The 10,304-nt window shown below is 36.0% G+C and overlaps 1 long non-coding RNA gene across 1 annotated transcript; it reads left to right on the top strand.

Annotated features, from left to right (window-relative positions):
* Positions 1-4,273: 4,273 nt before the first annotated feature.
* On the top strand, positions 4,274-10,070 carry LOC130622444 (uncharacterized). Its single transcript, XR_008981078.1, has 2 exons — positions 4,274-7,305; positions 8,928-10,070. It is a non-coding gene; the product is annotated as an uncharacterized LOC130622444 (long non-coding RNA).
* The last annotated feature ends 234 nt before the right edge of the window (positions 10,071-10,304 follow it).

Raw genomic sequence — 10,304 nt, 5'->3', positions numbered from 1 at the left:
GTCAAAAGTATACAAAGAAAGTACCCAGGGAGTAAACTCATTTCCCGAATGATTTTTTAAATTATTTTTTCACCACTAAAACGCATGAGACTTGTAGTTTTCAAAAATGTTTTCATTTTTGAGAAGACGCTAAATAAAAGAAGTTTAATCGCCGGCAAACGAAAACCTGCGATTTCCCGTAAATCTTGTACTCGGCCCGTATAGTCAAAAGTATACAAAGAAAGTACCCAGGGAGTAAACTCATTTCCCGAACGATTTTTTAAATTATTTTTTCACCACTAAAACGCATGAGACTTGTAGTTTTCAAAAATGTTTTCATTTTTGAGAAGACGCTAAATAAAGGAAGTTTAATCGCCGGCAAACAAAAACCCGCGATTTCCCGTAAATCCCGTAGTCGGCCCGTATAGTCAAAAGTATACAAAGAAAGTAATCAGGGAGTAAACTCATTTCCCGAACGATATTTTAAATTATATTTTCACCACTAAAACGCATGAGACTTAAAGTTTTCAAAAATGTTTTCATTTTGGATGAGACGCTAAATAAAAGAAGTTTAATCGCCGGCAAACGAAAACCTGCGATCTCCCGTAAATCCATCACGACCCGTATAATCAAAAGTATGCAAAGAAAATACCCAGGGAGTAAACTCATTTCCCGAACGATTTTGTAAATTTTTTTTTCACCAATAAAACGCATGAGACTTGTAGTTTTCAAAAATGTTTTCATTTTTGATGAGACGCTAAATAAAAGAAGTTTAATCGCCGGCAAACGAAAACCTGCGATTTCCCGTAAATCCCGTACTCGGCCCGTATAGTCAAAAGTATACAAAGAAAGTACCCAGGGAGTAAACTCATTTCCCGAATGATTTTTTAAATTATTTTTTCACCACTAAAACGCATGAGACTTGTAGTTTTCAAAAATGTTTTCATTTTTGAGAAGACGCTAAATAAAAGAAGTTTAATCGCCGGCAAACGAAAACCTGCGATTTCCCGTAAATCCCGTACTCGGCCCGTATAGTCAAAAGTATACAAAGAAAGTACCCAGGGAGTAAACTCATTTCCCGAACGATTTTTTAAATTATTTTTTCACCACTAAAACGCATGAGACTTGTAGTTTTCAAAAATGTTTTCATTTTTGAGAAGACGCTAAATAAAGGAAGTTTAATCGCCGGCAAACGAAAACCCGCGATATCCCGTAAATCCTGTACTCGGCCCGTATAGTCAAAAGTATACAAAGAAAGTACCCAGGGAGTAAACTCATTTCCCGAACGATTTTGTAAATTTTTTTTTCACCAATAAAACGCATGAGACTTGTAGTTTTCAAAAATGTTTTCATTTTTGATGTGACGCTAAATAAAACAAGTTTAATCGCCGGCAAACGAAAACCCGCAATTTCCCGTAAATCCCGTACTCGGCCCGTATAGTCAAAAGTACACAAAAAAAGTACCCAAGGAGTAAACTGATTTTCTAAATGATTTTTTAAATTATTTTTTCACCACTAAAATGCATGAGACTTGTAGTTTTCAAAAATGTTTTCATTTTTGATGAGACGCTGAATAAAAGAAGTTTAATCGTCGGCAAACGAAAACCCGCGATTTCCCGTAAATCCGGTAATCGGCCCGTATAGTCAAAAGTATACAAATAAAGTACTCAATGAGTAAACTCATTTCCCGAACGATTTTTTAAATTATTTTTTCACCACTAAAACGCATGAGACTTGTAGTTTTCAAAAATGTTTTCATTTTTGCTGAGACGCTAAATAAAAGAAGTTTAATCGCCGGCAAACGAAAACCCGCGATTTCCCGTAAATCCCGTACTCGGCCCGTATAGTCAAAAGTATACAAAGAAAGTACCCAGGGAGTAAACTCATTTCCCGAACGATTTTTTAAATTATTTTTTCACCAATAAAACGCATGAGACTTGTAGTTTTCAAAAATGTTTTCATTTTTGATGAGACGCTAAATAAAAGAAGTTTAATCGCCGGCAAACGAAAACCTGCAATTTCCCGTAAATCCCGTACTCGGCCCGTATAGTCAAAAGTATACAAAGAAAGTACCCAGGGAGTAAACTCATTTCCCGAATGATTTTTTAAATTATTTTTTCACCACTAAAACGCATGAGACTTGTAGTTTTCAAAAATGTTTTCATTTTTGAGAAGACGCTAAATAAAGGAAGTTTAATCGCCGGCAAACAAAAACCCGCGATTTCCCGTAAATCCCGTAGTCGGCCCGTATAGTCAAAAGTATACAAAGAAAGTAATCAGGGAGTAAACTCATTTCCCGAACGATATTTTAAATTATATTTTCACCACTAAAACGCATGAGACTTAAAGTTTTCAAAAATGTTTTCATTTTTGATGAGACGCTAAATAAAACAACTTTAATCGCCGGCAAACGAAAACCCGCGATCTCCCGTAAATCCCAAACACGACCCGTATAATCAAAAGTATGCAAAGAAAGTACCCAGGGAGTAAACTCATTTCCCGAACGATTTTTTAAATTATTTTTTCACCACTAAAACGCATGAGACTTGTAGTTTTCAAAAATGTTTTCATTTTTGATGAGACGCTAAATAAAAGAAGTTTAATCGCCGGCAAACGAAAACCCGCGATATCCCGTAAATCCCGTACTCGGCCCGTATAGTCAAAAGTATACAAAGAAAGTACCCAGGGAGTAAACTCATTTCCCGAACGATTTTGTAAATTTTTTTTTCACCAATAAAACGCATGAGACTTGTAGTTTTCAAAAATGTTTTCATTTTTGATGAGACGCTAAATAAAAGAAGTTTAATCGCCGGCAAACGAAAACCTGCGATTTCCCGTAAATCCCGTACTCGGCCCGTATAGTCAAAAGTATACAAAGAAAGTACCCAGGGAGTAAACTCATTTCCCGAATGATTTTTTAAATTATTTTTTCACCACTAAAACGCATGAGACTTGTAGTTTTCAAAAATGTTTTCATTTTTGAGAAGACGCTAAATAAAAGAAGTTTAATCGCCGGCAAACGAAAACCTGCGATTTCCCGTAAATCTTGTACTCGGCCCGTATAGTCAAAAGTATACAAAGAAAGTACCCAGGGAGTAAACTCATTTCCCGAACGATTTTTTAAATTATTTTTTCACCACTAAAACGCATGAGACTTGTAGTTTTCAAAAATGTTTTCATTTTTGAGAAGACGCTAAATAAAGGAAGTTTAATCGCCGGCAAACAAAAACCCGCGATTTCCCGTAAATCCCGTAGTCGGCCCGTATAGTCAAAAGTATACAAAGAAAGTAATCAGGGAGTAAACTCATTTCCCGAACGATATTTTAAATTATATTTTCACCACTAAAACGCATGAGACTTAAAGTTTTCAAAAATGTTTTCATTTTGGATGAGACGCTAAATAAAAGAAGTTTAATCGCCGGCAAACGAAAACCTGCGATCTCCCGTAAATCCATCACGACCCGTATAATCAAAAGTATGCAAAGAAAATACCCAGGGAGTAAACTCATTTCCCGAACGATTTTTTAAATTATTTTTTCACCACTAAAACGCATGAGACTTGTAGTTTTCAAAAATGTTTTCATTTTTGATGAGACGCTGAATAAAAGAAGTTTAATCGTCGGCAAACGAAAACCCGCGATTTCCCGTAAATCCAGTAATCGGCCCGTATAGTCAAAAGTGTACAAATAAAGTACTCAATGAGTAAACTCATTTCCCGAACGATTTTTTAAATTATTTTTTCACCACTAAAACGCATGAGACTTGTAGTTTTCAAAAATGTTTTCATTTTTGATGAGACGCTAAATAAAAGAAGTTTAATCGCCGCCAAACGAAAACCCGCGATTTCCCGTAAATCCCGTACTCGGCCCGTATAGTCAAAAGTATACAAAGAAAGTACCCAGGGAGTAAACTCATTTCCCGAACGATTTTTTAAATTATTTTTTCACCAAAGAAACGCATGAGACTTGTAGTTTTCAAAAATGTTTTCATTTTTGATGAGACGCTAAATAAAAGAAGTTTAATCGCCGGCAAACGAAAACCTGCGATTTCCCGTAAATCCCGTACTCGGCCCGTATAGTCAAAAGTATACAAAGAAAGTACCCAGGGAGTAAACTCATTTCCCGAACGATTTTTTAAATTATTTTTTCACCACTAAAACGCATGAGACTTGTAGTTTTCAAAAATGTTTTCATTTTTGAGAAGACGCTAAATAAAGGAAGTTTAATCGCCGGCAAACAAAAACCCGCGATTTCCCGTAAATCCCGTAGTCGGCCCGTATAGTCAAAAGTATACAAAGAAAGTAATCAGGGAGTAAACTCATTTCTCGAACGATATTTTAAATTATATTTTCACCACTAAAACGCATGAGACTTAAAGTTTTCAAAAATGTTTTCATTTTTGATGAGACGCTAAATAAAACAACTTTAATCGCCGGCAAACGAAAACCCGCGATCTCCCGTAAATCCCAAACACGACCCGTATAATCAAAAGTATGCAAAGAAAGTACCCAGGGAGTAAACTCAATTCCCGAACGATTTTTTAAATTATTTTTTCACCACTAAGACTTGTAGTTTTCAAAAATGTTTTCATTTTTGATGAGACTCTAAATAAAAGAAGTTTAATCGCCGGCAAACGAAAACCTGCGATTTCCCGTAAATCCCGTACTCGGCCCGTATAGTCAAAAGTATACAAAGAAAGTACCCAGGGAGTAAACTTATTTCCCGAACGATTTTTTAAATTATTTTTTCACCACTAAAACGCATGAGACTTGTAGTTTTCAAAAATGTTTTCATTTTTGAGAAGACGCTAAATAAAGGAAGTTTAATCGCCGGCAAACAAAAACCCGCGATTTCCCGTAAATCCCGTAGTCGGCCCGTATAGTCAAAAGTATACAAAGAAAGTAATCAGGGGGTAAACTCATTTCCCGAACGATATTTTAAATTATATTTTCACCACTAAAACGCATGAGACTTAAAGTTTTCAAAAATGTTTTCATTTTGGATGAGACGCTAAATAAAAGAAGTTTAATCGCCGGCAAACGAAAACCCGCGATCTCCCGTAAATCCAACACGACCCGTATAATCAAAAGTATGCAAAGAAAATACCCAGGGAGTAAACTCATTTCCCGAACGATTTTTTAAATTATTTTTTCACCACTAAAACGCATGAGACTTGTAGTTTTCAAAAATGTTTTCATTTTTGATGAGACGCTGAATAAAAGAAGTTTAATCGTCGGCAAACGAAAACCCGCGATTTCCCGTAAATCCGGTAATCGGCCCGTATAGTCAAAAGTATACAAATAAAGTACTCAATGAGTAAACTCATTTCCCGAACGATTTTTTAAATTATTTTTTCACCACTAAAACGCATGAGACTTGTAGTTTTCAAAAATGTTTTCATTTTTGATGAGACGCTAAATAAAAGAAGTTTAATCGCCGCCAAACGAAAACCCGCGATTTCCCGTAAATCCCGTACTCGGCCCGTATAGTCAAAAGTATACAAAGAAAGTACCCAGGGAGTAAACTCATTTCCCGAACGATTTTTTAAATTATTTTTTCACCAATAAAACGCATGAGACTTGTAGTTTTCAAAAATGTTTTCATTTTTGATGAGACGCTAAATAAAAGAAGTTTAATCGCCGGCAAACGAAAACCTGCGATTTCCCGTAAATCCCGTACTCGGCCCGTATAGTCAAAAGTATACAAAGAAAGTACCCAGGGAGTAAACTCATTTCCCGAACGATTTTTTAAATTATTTTTTCACCACTAAAACGCATGAGACTTGTAGTTTTCAAAAATGTTTTCATTTTTGAGAAGACGCTAAATAAAGGAAGTTTAATCGCCGGCAAACAAAAACCCGCGATTTCCCGTAAATCCCGTAGTCGGCCCGTATAGTCAAAAGTATACAAAGAAAGTAATCAGGGAGTAAACTCATTTCCCGAACGATATTTTAAATTATATTTTCACCACTAAAACGCATGAGACTTAAAGTTTTCAAAAATGGTTTCATTTTTGATGAGACGCTAAATAAAACAACTTTAATCGCCGGCAAACGAAAACCCGCGATCTCCCGTAAATCCCAAACACGACCCGTATAATCAAAAGTATGCAAAGAAAGTACCCAGGGAGTAAACTCAATTCCCGAACGATTTTTTAAATTATTTTTTCACCACTAAGACTTGTAGTTTTCAAAAATGTTTTCATTTTTGATGAGACTCTAAATAAAAGAAGTTTAATCGCCGGCAAACGAAAACCTGCGATTTCCCGTAAATCCCGTACTCGGCCCGTATAGTCAAAAGTATACAAAGAAAGTACCTAGGGAGTAAACTTATTTCCCGAACGATTTTTTAAATTATTTTTTCACCACTAAAACGCATGAGACTTGTAGTTTTCAAAAATGTTTTCATTTTTGAGAAGACGCTAAATAAAGGAAGTTGAATCGCCGGCAAACAAAAACCCGCGATTTCCCGTAAATCCCGTAGTCGGCCCGTATAGTCAAAAGTATACAAAGAAAGTAATCAGGGAGTAAACTCATTTCCCGAACGATATTTTAAATTATATTTTCACCACTAAAACGCATGAGACTTAAAGTTTTCAAAAATGTTTTCATTTTTGATGAGACGCTAAATAAAACAACTTTAATCGCCGGCAAACGAAAACCCGCGATTTCCCGTAAATCCCGTACTCGGCCCGTATTGTCAAAAGTACACAAAAAAAGTACCCAGGGAGTAAACTGATTTTCCGAATGATTTTTTAAATTATTTTTTCACCACTAAAACGCATGAGACTTGTAGTTTTCAAAAATGTTTTCATTTTTGATGAGACGCTAAATAAAAGAAGTTTAATCGCCGGCAAACGAAAACCCGCGATTTTCCGTAAATCCCGTACTCGGCCCGTATAGTCAAAAGTATACAAAAAAAGTACCCAGTGAGTAAACTCATTTCCCGAACGATTTTTTAAATTATTTTTTCACCACAAAAACGCATGGGACTTGTAGTTTTCAAAAATGTTTTTATTTTTGATGAGACGCTAAATAAAAGAAGTTTAATCGCCGGCAAACGAAAACCCGCGATTTCCCGTAAATCCCGTACTCGGCCCGTATAGTCAAAAGTATACCAAAAAAGTACCCAGTGAGTAAACTCATTTCCCGAACGGTTTTTTTAAATTATTTTTTCACCACATAAACGCATGGGACTTGTAGGTTTCAAAAATATTTTCATTTTTGATGAAACGCTAAATTAAAGAAGTTTAATCGCCGGCAAACGAAAACCTGCGATTTCCCGTAAATCCCGTACTCGGCCCGCACAGTCAAGAGTACACAAAAAAAGTACCCAGGGTGTAAAATCATTTCCCGAATGATTTTTTAAATTATTTTTTCACCACTAAAACGCATGAGACTTGCAGTCTTTCAAAATGCTTTCATTTTTGATGAGACGCTGAATAAAAGAAGTTTAATCGCCGGCAAACGAAAACCCGCGATTTCCTGTAAATCCCGGGCTTGGCCCCTATAGTCGAATGTATACAAAGAAAGTACCCTGTGAGTAAACTCATTTTCAGAACGATTTTTTAAATTATTTTTTCACCACTAAAACGCATGAGACTTGTAGTTTTCAAAAATGTTTTCATTTTTGATGAGACGCTAAATAAAAGAAGTTTAATCGCCGGCAAACGAAAACCTGCGATTTCCCGTAAATCCCGTACTCGGCCCGTATAGTCAAAAGTATACAAAGAAAGTACCCAGGGAGTAAACTCATTTCCCGAACGATTTTTTAAATTATTTTTTCACCACTAAAACGCATGAGACTTGTAGTTTTCAAAAATGTTTTCATTTTTGAGAAGACGCTAAATAAAGGAAGTTTAATCGCCGGCAAACAAAAACCCGCGATTTCCCGTAAATCCCGTAGTCGGCCCGTATAGTCAAAAGTATACAAAGAAAGTAATCAGGGAGTAAACTCATTTCCCGAACAATATTTTAAATTATATTTTCACCACTAAAACGCATGAGACTTAAAGTTTTCAAAAATGTTTTCATTTTTGATGAGACGCTAAATAAAACAACTTTAATCGCCGGCAAACGAAAACCCGCGATCTCCCGTAAATCCCAAACACGACCCGTATAATCAAAAGTATGCAAAGAAAGTACCCAGGGAGTAAACTCATTTCCCGAACGATTTTTTAAATTATTTTTTCACCACTAAAACGCATGAGACTTGTAGTTTTCAAAAATGTTTTCATTTTTGATGAGACGCTGAATAAAAGAAGTTTAATCGCCGGCAAACGAAAACCCGCGATTTCCCGTAAATCCCGTACTCGGCCCGTATAGTCAAAAGTACACAAAAAAGTACCCAGGGAGTAAACTGATTTTCCGAATGATTTTTTAAATTATTTTTTCACCACTAAAACGCATGAGACTTGTAGTTTTCAAAAATGTTTTCATTTTTGATGAGACGCTAAATAAAAGAAGTTTAATCGCCGGCAAACGAAAACCCGCGATTTTCTGTAAATCCCGTACTCGGCCCGTATAGTCAAAAGTATACAAAAAAAGTACCCAGTGAGTAAACTCATTTCCCGAACGATTTTTTAAATTATTTTTTCACCACAAAAACGCATGGGACTTGTAGTTTTCAAAAATGTTTTCATTTTTGATGAGACGCTAAATAAAAGAAGTTTAATCGCCGGCAAACGAAAACCCGCGATTTCCCGTAAATCCCGTACTCGGCCCGTATAGTCAAAAGTATACCAAAAAAGTACCCAGTGAGTAAACTCATTGCCCGAACGATTTTTTAAATTATTTTTTCACCACATAAACGCATGGGACTTGTAGTTTTCAAAAATATTTTCATTTTTGATGAAACGCTAAATTAAAGAAGTTTAATCGCCGGCAAACGAAAACCCGCGATTTCCCGTAAATCCCGTACTCGGCCGCACAGTCAAGAGTACACAAAAAAGTACCCAGGGTGTAAAATCATTTCCCGAATGATTTTTTAAATTATTTTTTCACCACTAAAACGCATGAGACTTGTAGTCTTCCAAAATGCTTTCATTTTTGATGAGACGCTGAATAAAAGAAGTTTAATCGCCGGCAAACGAAAACCCGCGATTTCCTGTAAATCCCGTACTCGGCCCGCATAGTCAAAAGTATACAAAGAAAGTACCCAGGGAGTAAACTCATTTCCCAAACGATTTTTTAAATTATTTTTTCACCACTTAAACGCATGAGACTTGTAGTTTTCAAAAATGTTTTCATTTTTGATAAAACGCTAAATTAAAGAAGTTTAATCGCCGGCAAACGAAAACCCGCGATTTTCCGTAAATCCCGTACTCGGCCCGCACAGTCAAAAGTACACAAAAAAAGTACCCAGGGAGTAAAATCATTTCCCGAATGATTTTTTAAATTATTTTTTCACCACTAAAACGCATGAGACTTGTAGTCTTCCAAAATGCTTTCATTTTTGATGAGACGCTGAATAAAAGAAGTTTAATTGCCGGCAAACGAAAACCCGCGATTTCCTGTAAATCCCGGGCTTGGCCCCTATAGTCGAATGTATACAAAGAAAGTACCCTGTGAGTAAACTTATTTCCCGAACGATTTTTTAAATTATTTTTTCACCACAAAAACGCATGGGACTTGTAGTTTTCAAAAATGTTTTCATTTTTGATGAGACGCTAAATAAAAGAAGTTTAATCTCCGGCAAACGAAAACCCGCGATTTCCCGTAAATCCCGTACTCGGCCCGTATAGTCGAATGTATATAAAGAAAGTACCCAGGGAGTAAACTCATTTCCCAAACGATTTTTTAAATTATTTTTTCACCACAAAAACGCATGGGACTTGTAGTTTTCAAAAATGTTTTCATTTTTGATGAGACGCTAAATAAAAGAAGTTTAATCGCCGGGAAACGAAAACCCGCGATTTCCCGTAAATCCCGTACTCGGCCGTATAGTCGAATGTATGTAAAGAAAGTACCCAGGGAGTAAACTCATTTCCCAAACGATTTTTTAAATTATTTTTTCACCACTTAAACGCATGAGACTTGTAGTTTTTAAAAATGTTTTCATTTTTGATGAAACGCTAAATTAAAGAAGTTTAATCGCCGGCAAACAAAAACCCGCGATTTCCCATAAATCCCGTACTCGGCCCGCACAGTCAAAAGTACACAAAAAAAGTACCCAGGAAGTAAAATCATTTCCCGAATGATTTTTTATATTATTTTCTCACCACTAAAACGCATGAGACTCGTAGTCTTCCAAAATGCTTTCATTTTTGATGAGACGCTGAATAAAAGAAGTTTAATCGCCGGCAAACGAAAACCCGCGATTTCCTTTA

This window comes from Hydractinia symbiolongicarpus, chromosome 12 (genome assembly GCF_029227915.1).
Source record: "Hydractinia symbiolongicarpus strain clone_291-10 chromosome 12, HSymV2.1, whole genome shotgun sequence".
Taxonomy (NCBI): Eukaryota; Metazoa; Cnidaria; class Hydrozoa; order Anthoathecata; family Hydractiniidae; genus Hydractinia; species Hydractinia symbiolongicarpus.
The sequence above is the reverse complement of the archived record's forward strand: the minus strand, read 5'-3'. Positions and strand labels throughout refer to the sequence as shown.